We start from the raw sequence: 12,376 nt of genomic DNA, 5'->3' as shown, positions 1-12,376 counted from the left end.
AAAGCAGGAAAGACGGGGATAAAGAGGCAGGCGCAGGCCGTGTAGGGTGGGAGGAGTAACAGGCAAGAGTAGTAGCACGGTTTGGACTTAGCAGGGTCAGCTGCGGGCTCCTTCGAAAAAACAAAATCCCCTTCCTTGACGATTTGTTTTGTATTCATTTTATTATTATCAAGTTTCTTTATTCGATAAAAAATGTATCATAAAAGAAGACAATAAACAGAACAATGCAATAAAAGCATACAAAACAAGGAGACATCAGTATAAAATACATCCATCAACTCCCATTACCCCATGGATAAATATAGTATGAAGACAATAAGAACAATATCGGGCAGGAAAGAAGTCCTAACCATTATCTTTACACTATTGGATGGAGGTGGAGGGGGCTTTACAACGCCTCATGCGTGACCGCCAAGCACTACCCAAAAATTTTGCGACTCCGCAAACCATAGCAATAGAAGAAGTATCAGTGCTAAGTATCAGCAGAGCCATTCTGTGGCATCTAAGGCCCATCCCCTTGCATAGTGGTTTTAACCAGGTCCTCCTGGCTACCCTATATGCTGGGCAGGCAAAAAAAAAGTGCGCCACAGACTCTGTAGGTGCTGCGCAGCTAGGACATGAGATCGATCGACCGCTCTGCTTTTTCCATCCCGAAGTGAAATCATTGACTGGGAGGATCCCAAACCTAACCTTCAGATAGAGAGCTCTATCCAGGGGTAACTCAATATAGCCCAGGAACGGTTCAAAACTCCTACCCCATTTGAATGACAAGAATCGCTCTGTTAGAGAACCCCCTAGACTACTGGAGAGGGTCTCGTTCTGAACTAGATCCCAGTACAGCTGTTTAATCACTAACTTGGGTGGTGGTGTTTGACTTTCCCAAGAATCACTCAAACCCAAAAGGACTACCATCCGCTTCAGATTGCTCAGCCACTTAATCCTGTTGTTGGAATTGAGCAGGATTAGTTCGTCTAGGGCGGCGGCATATGTCTGTAGCTCCCTAGACCTTCGCAAGCGAACCCAAAAGAGTAACGGGCGCAAGCGCACTAGGGCCTTAAGAGAACGCCTGCCCATCTCTGCCCGTAGAGGAATTAACGGGGTGGAGGCCGGGAGGGCGACCGCGTCTCTCAGGAACTTGTTTTCAGACTTATCTAGCTCTATGGTGTTTTCGAACCCCCATAATTCGGAGCCATATAAAGCAGATGGAAGAACTTGGCACTCGTAAATAGCAAGGAGCGGTGCTAAGGGCTTACTCTTGGATTTCCGATGTTCTCTCAAAACCGCCCCTGAGACTCTTTTGTGGTTTAGCAGCATTTTGGCCAGATGGTCTTTCCAACTCATGCGATTATTAACCCTGATGCCCAAATAATCGAAGGAATCAACCAACTCCAAGGGCTCCCCGTTGAGCAGGAAATTATTTCTGAATCTAGTAGAAGGTGATAAGGCCATGAGCTTTGTTTTTAAAGTGTTAATAATAAGGCCTCTATCACTACAAAATGAACTAAAACGATTCAGAAGCTTTTGAAGACCTGCCGGGGACTTGGAGATCAAGATGGTGTCGTCCGCGAAGAGGAGTGTGGGGATTTTTTCGCCTGCCAGGGATGGGGCATCAGCCGGATCGCCTCTCAGGTGGTCCACCACTCCATTCACAAAAAGAGAGAACAGCGTTGGGGCCATAACACATCCCTGGCGCACACCCCTCTTCACGGGTATCTTCTCGGTCAATTGACCTTGGGTGCCCCACCTAATCCTGGCAAAGTTCCCCTCGTGGAGTTGCACAATGAGACTCAGAAGGGGACCTGGGAAACCCATTTGCTCCAAAACTACCCACAGCCTATCGCGAGGGACCAGGTCGAAGGCCATCCTGAGATCTATGAATGCCAGGTATAAACTACCTTTATTGATGGTAACTATCTTCCAATAGATCGCAAAGAAGCGAAAGACCTGGTCCATCGTGCCCACCTTTTGGCGGAACCCAGCTTGGAGATGGGACAAAACCTGCTTCTCTTCCATCCAGGGGCCTACCCTCATGATGGTGACCCTGCCGACCACCTTCTGTAACACATTAATCAAACTGATTGGTCTGTAGTTGGCAGGGTCATCTCTGGCACCCTTCTTAAAGATCGTGATTACCTCCGCTCCCTTCCATGAGTCTGGGACGGGGAATCCCCTGGAGATCAGATTCATTATTTTTGCAATGAGTTTGGCCCATAACTCCGGATCTTCCAGAAGGAGGTCTCCTGGTAACCCATCTGGGCCAGCAGCTTTTTTCGGAGTCAGATGTCTAATAGCCAGCACCACCTCAGATGGCAAAAAGGGGTCCTTAACCGGTTGTAAGGGAGGAGCCCTGAAAACATGGTCAGGGGAGGAGAAGGGCACTTCTGACCCACCATACACTGCGGAGAAGTGAGAATGCCATTGCTGACTGGTTATATGGCTATCTAGGGGGTGGGAGCTACTCAACTTTGCTTTGTTAATCAGATCCCAGAACAGGAGTGAATTCTTCCTTTTAGAGGCTGCTTTGAGATCCTGCCAGTGTTGTTCCTCCCACTCACGTTTGGCCTGCTCCAGAGCCCTTGCGTATTCTTTCCTCGCTACGCTAACCAAGGGTTGACTCTTTTTGTGCAGGGCAATTCTAATCTCACTTCGTTTTGCCTTACAGTGGGCCGAATACCATGGGTTACATGCTATTGTCGTGTTATTTTTCCTAATATCTCCCCTGCCCTTTTTGTTTTTAGATAAAAAGAATTTCCCAACGTCCTCAACCGTGTTGTTATACGCCTGAATAAAAAACATGCCATGGGCGGTCGCTGGTTCCTGGTCGAGCACGGTCAATTCTGTGGTCAAATCTTCAACATACTCTCTGATCCTTGCCAAATTGTGGACCTGTGATTGAACTTTATCCCATTTCAACCTGCGGTTACCCTGAATTGGTACCACCTCTTTGGTGGACCGCGGGTGCAATAACCTCCGGTTGGCATTACGCTTCCCCCATCTCAATGTCATACATAAAGAGTTGTGATCACTGTCCTGTGATGGGATCACCTCCATATCTACTAAGTCACACCACAGTGTCACATCTATTAAGATGTAATCAATTCTTGACGGGCTACTGAGCCTGTTAAAGGTCATCGCACCGTCGGGGTCGGAGGGAGTCCTGCCATTAAGAGCTCTAAGATTATAGTCCACGGTGAGGGAGTTAATCTGTATAACCTTTGTTGACCATTTTTTAATTGGGGCCAAGGACAGGACCGGGATAGACCATCTAAAGTCCGCCTCCTCGGTACCCAAAGGGTCATCACCATCTAAGGGTTCAAAGGTGCAGTTAAAATCCCCTCCCACAATGATTTTAGAGGAGGGGGGACAATTGGCTAGTGCCGGATCTAAGATCGATACAGTACTTAAATTTGTATCCCTTGTATTCCCTCTTACATAAATATTAAATAGCTCTATCCTGCTACCCTTATTTGGTCCCTCCAATGAAATATGTTGAATATCCCAACACCCAGAATCATGAGTAGTTATTACCCAGTTCAGAGAGATCTTTATCCATACATGTAAACCCCCGGATGGTCTGCCCCTTCCACTGCTCTGGGCTGGTAGAAAAAAAGTGGCATATCCAAATTTATGTATTGGAAGTGTACTCAAAGTCTCTTGGAACATACATACATCGAATTTCTCAATGAAGGAATTCCATTCAGGGAGTGCCAACTTTCTTTGCAGCCCGGCCACATTCCATGAGACCAGATGTACAACCTTATTATCTACTAGGTGCAAATTGGAAGGGACCCCCGCATTCATATCCGGAGCATGCGCAATAAGGGAGTTTATGGAATCTAATTGATGTAGTGGATTTATCGGCCTAGGGTCTATGGCACTAGAGCCCGGGAGCACTGGTAAAATGGAGGTTACCGTCCTACCAGTGGCTGATCCAGTTGGCAGGGTTAAACCTGTGATCCCGGGATCAAGACCAGTGGCCTCTATACACAACTCACGAGAGCTGGCCTCAGGACTAGCTGAGCCTGCTCGTCCCTCCCCACTCGGGAGAGCCATTAACCATCAATCGCAGTCTTCCAAACTAGAAAGAATTCCGAACCTGTTCGCTGCCTCCAAGGGGGTAAAGGGCCTCGAATGATCCCTGCCTCCCTTGTAGTTCCTAGAGAATCTGGAGGGAATAAAGTTCCACCGTAGGGAATCAGCAGCTAGAGTAGTATAAGGGGCGTAAGACGGGTGACTAAAAATAGATGCACCTGGTAAATTTGGATGCGATGGGGCCTGCTTGGTTATAAAAGAAGGGGGGAGCACCAAGGATCTAGGATAAAAATATGTTAGTGCACGTGGAGTAATGCCGTTGTAACCATTTCCAGGGGGCCAATCCAGGATATGGTCAACTGCTCGTGGGTCTCTAAAATTTACCACAACAATGTCTCCCTCAATGTTTTTACTTCTGCCACCCAGCCAAGGAAGGCGCCTAACATGTAATATCTCCCCATTAATGTTCTCCTCTATTGGTCTATGAATACTGAGCCAATGCATGATTTTATTTTTCAACTGGATATACCCTTCTCTTTTATTATTCGCCAGAGGCGGAACCCCCGTCAAAACGACCACCAAGGGCACGGCTTCAGGAGGCAAATCAACTTGCAGCATGTTATTTGTTAAGGACTTGCTAATACTGAAACTTTCACTCTCATCCCGCGTAGACGCTTTATGTGCTTTTAATCGTCCCCCCTCTGGATCGTTAGATATAGTCACACCCTGAGAACTCCCACTCGTGGGGGGGAATGACCTGTGATGGTTGGGGGCTAACTGATTAGATGACTGGGCTATGACCTTGGTACAGTGGGAATTGGAATTAGATACCTCAGTTATAGGCTCTGGGCCGGTGGACACAACCACCTTCCCCTGTCCTATAATCGGTTCAGCTTTCCTACTTATAGCGGATTCTAAATCCGCAAGTCTTTTCTCGACTCTTGATAAGCTTTCAATAATGGGTGTAATAAGAGACTTAATCAGAAGGCCCCAAGCATCATGATGGACAACAGAAGGGGTAGCTAATAATAATGAATCGGGAAGGGTGGAACATGGCACATTAAGGGACACTTCGGGTTCTAGACTAGTTATTGAGGCTGGAAGGGGCGATTTAGACATAGAAATCACTTCATCTGCTTTCCCTTTTACTGAATTTGCTACCTTCAGTGAATACTTCCCAAAGTCTGAATGGCTGGTCTTATATTTAGCTGAGACTCCCCCTTTCTTACGTCTTCTCTTACTCGGTGGCGGACCATAGGCCCTAACTACTTTGTAAGACTTAGTAAACTTCTTAACCAGTTTACCAGGTGGTGGGGTGGATTTAATTACACCGCGAGGTATGCTAGAAGAACTAGGGGCGGAATTTTCACCGATATCCTGCTCCATGGAAACAGTGGATATGGGGGCACAATCCCCTAATGGGAAAAGATCACTCATCTGATTAGAAAGGTCGCCCGCATCATTAGGACTAACAACACAGAGAGGAACCTGGGAAATGGGACCCTCGGGAGCCCTGAGCTTCAGATTTTCAACAGAGCGACGTCGCTCAGTTCTGCGTTTAGCCAGGGTGCTATCCCTTTCCTCATCGGGTAACACCCGTTTGAAATAGAGATCTAATGGACCAACTGGTGTAACCCCCGACAGTTCATGATCAACTTTAGTAGAGCTGTGGGTCATGGTGGCAGTATGACCCGAGTGTACACGACAAAGGGCACTGACAAGGAACTAACGGGTTAATCACCTGGCCCAGCCCGGCCTCACTCGGTCTCAGAGGGCCTAAGAGGGCCCACCCTTTGCCCGGACTGCGCCCCGCACGCGTCCCGCTCACGCGGGGGAGGAAAGGAGTTAAATAAGATAAAAACAGCAAGGGGAGGGGCCGGGAAGAGGACCAGGTGTGGCAGATCAAACAAACAGCAAGGCGCCCTGGTCCTCGCAGTCCCGCAGTGAAAGGTAAATTAAAATCGGCCTTTAACCTCCAGAGTCATCAACCACACTCACGTTGGGAGCCCCAAGTGCAAAGTCTCGATCCAAGCCTTCGAGCGTTTACTCCTTCGAGCCTGTCTTTCATAAATAAGGCCTCATGCAAATGCTACTGTATGCAAATTCCTTCTTTAAATCTGCATCCGGTGGTTGCCCCCTTACAGCATACCAGCAGCCACCAATTAGGGGTTTAGTGTACGCTTCCACAATACCCCCGTATCTTAATCACAGTTGCTCTTCGTCAACCGGTAAATTGCCGGCGTTTGGCTCACTCGCTCCACAAACACTGCACCATGCAAGGCTGCAGGAGGCTGACGAGAAAACCAAGGAAACCCGAGAGACCACTAGGATCCAGTCTCAGCTGCACCCGGCCGCGCTTGGCTCCACCGGTTCCGCCGCTTCCCACCACTGGCCCCACCAGCAAGGCCGTCCAGACCGCCCGGACCGCCTGGGAAACCAAGGTCTGAGGTACTATCTGGGTTCAGCCAGGAATGGAGCCAGCGCTGACCGCGGCATTCTTTTGGCGTTTTTTTCGGCGTTCTCGGCGTTCTCAGCAGCGGCTGTGGCAGCGCCTCTCCACCTCTGACTCCTGTGTTCCTGCTCTGCTCTGACGGCGAAATGGCAAACATGGACTGGCCATTTTATTATCCCCGAGATGTGATTTCTCCACAAATCCAGGTGACTATTTGACCAATCCCAGTTGCACTTTCTCTGACACATCTGCCAGATTTCCATTATTCCCGATCATGTAAGTAGTTAACTACAGTGCCGACTGGAAATCAACACTAGCCCTGGCAGAACAAACCAGACACACACTGCAGAAGGACGTAAGCAGATTGGAGCCATGGGGGCATGTTTGGGTTACGGCAGCCCTTCCTGTTCTGAAGCAGCCCCCTCGCCTGAATCCTACTGGGAAAATTCCAGAGTGGCACAGATATGGGTTTATTATGTTAAAATACTGTCATTGCAAAGTTCACTGAAATGTTTACTCCTGTTTCCAGGACAGGAGGCCCCGCGTATTTATTTATTTAATGCGATTTTATATAGCGTGAACATTACCTGAAGGTGTCAGAGGGCTTAACAAAAAAAACAGTTGCGTTACATAAGGACTTTGGATGATATGAGTTATAAAAAAAAATTGCAAATGTACAAGTGGAGCGAAAGGAGGGAAAAATTGCAAATGTACAAGTTGTCACTCAAGGAAGAGAGTACATGAGTTACATAAAAGATACTGACGGAACAACTCTAAACTCGCAAAAGAACAGTAGTCAGTACATACGCCTACTACAGATACTAGAGGTTAGAGTTGCATATATACAAGTTGAAGATTAATAAGTAAATACGTCTACTACAGATTCGCGTAGTCACTCATCTCCAGAACACACGGCCCAAACATGCAAGATGCACGCAGGTGGCAACACTGCTCGCAAAGGCAGAGCATTAAGGTGTTGACAGGGAGGAAGCCAAAGCGGGATATGGCCCCGTTCTGTGAGGATAAGTAAGTGATTGGATTAAGAGGCCCGTCTGACAGCATGTCTGTTCAGCCACAGAGGCTAATCAACCTCCCCATCCCGCCCGCTAATATATCCGGCACCGGGGACCATTTCGCTTTATGATTGCTTCCTGGAGGGTTTCCATTCCGCTTCATGATGACTTCCTGGAGGGTTTCCATTCCGCTTCATGATGGCTTCCTGGAGGGTTTTTAGGTCTCGTCTGACCCAGCGCATGCTGTGGTCTGGCGAGACTTTTAGTGAGGGCACAAAAAATGCTTCAATGGCCAGCCTAGAGCTACAGTGCATGTGTGCGGGCGCGCGCTTAGGAGCAGAGGCACCATATGGCAAACCTAATCATGCTCATTAAGCGCCCGCGATCCCTTTTTCTTTTGCCCGTGATCACTTTCGCGGCGCTCCTTTGATGTTCTCGTTCAGAGAACATCAAACATCAAAGAACATGTTGTGTTAATGCTTTGCTGCGCCCGTTTGACTTACAATGTGTATTCTCTTTCCACAAAATTGATGTTTGTGTTCCTTAATTTTGATATGCTTTTAGTATTACTGTCACACACAACCACAACCACACACACGACCACACACACAACCACAACCACACACACAACCACAACCACACACAACCACACACACAACCACACATACAACCAAACACACACACAACCACATACACAACCACACACACACATACCACAACCACACACACAAACAACCACACAACCACACACACACAACCACACACAACCATACACACAACCACCCACAACCACACACACAACCACAAACAACCACACCCACACAACCACACCCAACCACACACACAACCACACACAACCACATACACAACCACACACAAAACCACACACAACTACAACCACACACACACAACCACACACAACCAACCACACACACACACAACCACAACCACACACAACCACACCTACACACAACCACACCCACACACACAACCACACACACACAGCCACACACAACCACAACTACACACACAACCACAACCACACACAACCACACATACAACCACACACACAACCACACACACAACTACACCCAACCACACATACACACACAACACCCGCACCAACAACCGCACCCAGACACAACCACAACCACACACACAACCACACACTCAACTACACACACACAACCACAACCGCACACACAACTGCACAAACAACCACAACTGTATACACACAACCACACACAACCACAACCACACACACAACCACACACACACAACCACACACAGAGCCACACACAACCACACACACAAAACCACACACAACCACACACAAAACCACACACACACACAACCCCAACCCCCCACACACAACCACACACACACAACCACATAGACACAACCACATAGACACAACCACACACAACCACACACAACTACACATACAACCACACATACAACCACACACAACCACACACACAACCACACACAACCACACACAACCACACACACAACCACCCACACAACCACAACCACAATCACACACACAAGCACACCCACACCCACACACAACTATACACCACACTCACAACCACACCCACAACCACTCCCACACCCAACCACACACACACAACCACACACTCAACCGCCCACAACCACACACACAACCACACACAACCACACACACATCCACAATTACACACACATCCACACACACAACTACACACAACCACACACACAACTACACATACAACCACACATACAACCACACACACAACCACACACGCACACAACCACCAACACAACCACAACCACACACACAACTACACACAACCACACACACAACTACACACACAACCACACACACAACCACACACACAACTACACATACAACCACACATACAACCACACACACACACACACACACACACAACCACACACACACACAACCACACACACACACAACCACACACACAACCACACACAATCACACACACACAATCACACACACACAACCACACACACATCCACAACTACACACACATCCACAACTACACACACATCCACACACAACTACACATACAACCACACACACAACCACACACAACCACACACACATACAACCACCCACACAAACACAACCACACACACAACTACACACACAACCACACACACACCCACACACACAACCACCCACACCACACACAACCACCCACACCACACACAACCACCCACACACACACAACTACACATACAACCACACATACAACCACCCACAACCACACACACACATAACCACACACACACACAACCACCCACATACACCACACACACACCACACACACAACCACACACACAACCACACACAACCACACACACACATGCATAACCACACACACATAACCACACGCACAACCACACCCATCCACACATCCGCACCCACACACACAACCACACACCCACAACCACACACCCACAATCACATACACACAACCACACACACACAAACACAACCACACACAGCATTGGCATAGCCAATAGGTCTTGCCTTTGGGACCTTATGTGTTTAGCCACGCAACAGTTGATTTGGTTGCACCAAGGATATTGTGCTGCATAACTAAATACTTAGAAGGTCCCAAAAGCGAGACCTATTGGCTATGCCAATGCTTGTTAAGGCTTCTCTCGGAGAAAACTACACGGAGTCTATGTAGCTTCAAGAGTGTAGTGGCAGACACAACCACAACCACACCCACACCCACAACCACACACACAACCACACACACACAACCACACACAACCACACACAACCACACACACACACACAACCACACACACACACAACCACACACACAACCACACACACACAACTACACATACAACCACACACAACCATACACACATACAACCACCCACACACAGCCACACACACAACCACACACACACACAACCAACCACACACACAACCACACACAACCACACACACACACACACACACAACCACACACACACAACCACACACAACCACACACACACAACCACACACACCCACACACACAACCACACACACACAACCACACACACAACCACAACCACACATACAACCACACACAACCATACACACATACAACCACCCACACACAGCCACACACACAACCACACACACACACAACCAACCACACACACAACCACCCACAATAACACACAACCACCCACAATAACACACAACCACCCACACAACCACCCACAACCACACACACAACCACACACAAAAATCACACACACAATCACACACACAACCACACACAACCACACACACAACCATACATACAACCACACACACAACCACACACACACAGCCACTCAACCACCCACACAACCACCCACACAATCACACACACAACTACACACACAACCACACACACAACCACACACACAACCACACACACAACCACACACACAACCACAACCACACACATACAACCACACACACACCTACACATACAACCACACATACAACCACACACACACACCACACACACAACCACACACCACCACACACAACCACACACCACCACACACCACACACAACCACAAACACAACCACACACACAGCACCACACACACACCACACACACACACACCACACACACACACCACACACACACACAACCACACACACACACAACCACACACACAACCACACACACATAACCACACACACAACCACACACAACCACACATCCGCACACACAACCACACACACAACCACACACCCACAACCACACACACACACAAGCACACACACAACCACACCAAGCATTGGCATAGCCAATAGGTCTTGCCTTTGGGACCTTATGTGTTTAGCCACGCAACAGTTGATTTGGTTGCACCAAGGATATTGTGCTGCATAACCAAATACTTAGAAGGTCCCAAAAGCAAGACCTATTGGCTATTCCAATGCTTGTTAAGGCTTCTCTCGGAGAAAACTGCACGGAGTCTATGCAGCTTCAAGAGTGTAGTGGTGGCAGATGTATGTGGGACAATAATTCAAAAAAAATTATGAAGGCAGGCGTAGTGCTAAAATGTAAAGCGTGGCGCCCTTGCTTACTTAACTTAAGTTCATGATGGCCGTGAAGCGGGCGCCAGAGTGATAAAAAAAAATGAAATCAGGTGCCATGGTGACACAGCATCAGTATAAAAAAAATAAGTAGTCCCAAAACACAACATAAAAACAGTTGCAGCGTAACAAAACTGTAGTTAGTCGGTGGTCATTCCAATAAAACAGAAGTGATGCATTGGGAGCACCAACCGATAAGGAGCCAACCGATAAGGAGCCAGGAAATCAGAGTGACGTATAATGTAACCAATCGCAAGCAGCAGGCAGGATTACACTCGCTATACTGCTTACTGACTGTCAAGCAGACAGCTCATGCGTGATGCCGAGACTCAACCTAAAAACACAATCAACTTCAAAGCAATCTCTTACAGATATAACAGTTTAGGGCAGCTCCCTCAGTGAAACAAGTAAATTCTAGGAATGGAAAAAAACATAGCATATATCTTCAGAGTCTGCACACTCTACATAATCTAGTCCTTTCTTACTGCTTACTAATCAGAAGATCCCAAAGAACATATGCCTTTTGAATATTTTTACTACATTTTCCAATAGGTAACATTTCTCTTCTAAATTCCTTGAACATGTCCATGTACAATTTGGATACAAAAGTGTAGTACCTGGATCGCTTGAGCCTTGTTCTGACTGACCATAGATTTTGTGTCACACAGGCGATAACATAGGAGCAAAAGTGAGCATTTTCTGAACAACCGCTCACAAGAATACAGGTTTATTACTCCTCTACTTCGATTCTCTGGTTCAAAT

General features: G+C 47.6%; 1 protein-coding gene across 3 annotated transcripts in view; it reads right to left on the bottom strand.

Moving 5' to 3' along the window:
- LOC146821352 (uncharacterized) overlaps positions 1 to 12,376 on the bottom strand; it is a 143,082-nt gene that overhangs the window by 28,757 nt on the left and 101,949 nt on the right. The window lies entirely within an intron of this gene.

This window comes from Triturus cristatus, chromosome 6 (genome assembly GCF_964204655.1).
Source record: "Triturus cristatus chromosome 6, aTriCri1.1, whole genome shotgun sequence".
In the NCBI taxonomy this organism is placed as follows: Eukaryota; Metazoa; Chordata; class Amphibia; order Caudata; family Salamandridae; genus Triturus; species Triturus cristatus.
Note: the sequence above shows the minus strand (reverse complement) of the source record. Positions and strands in the feature narration are given on the sequence as shown.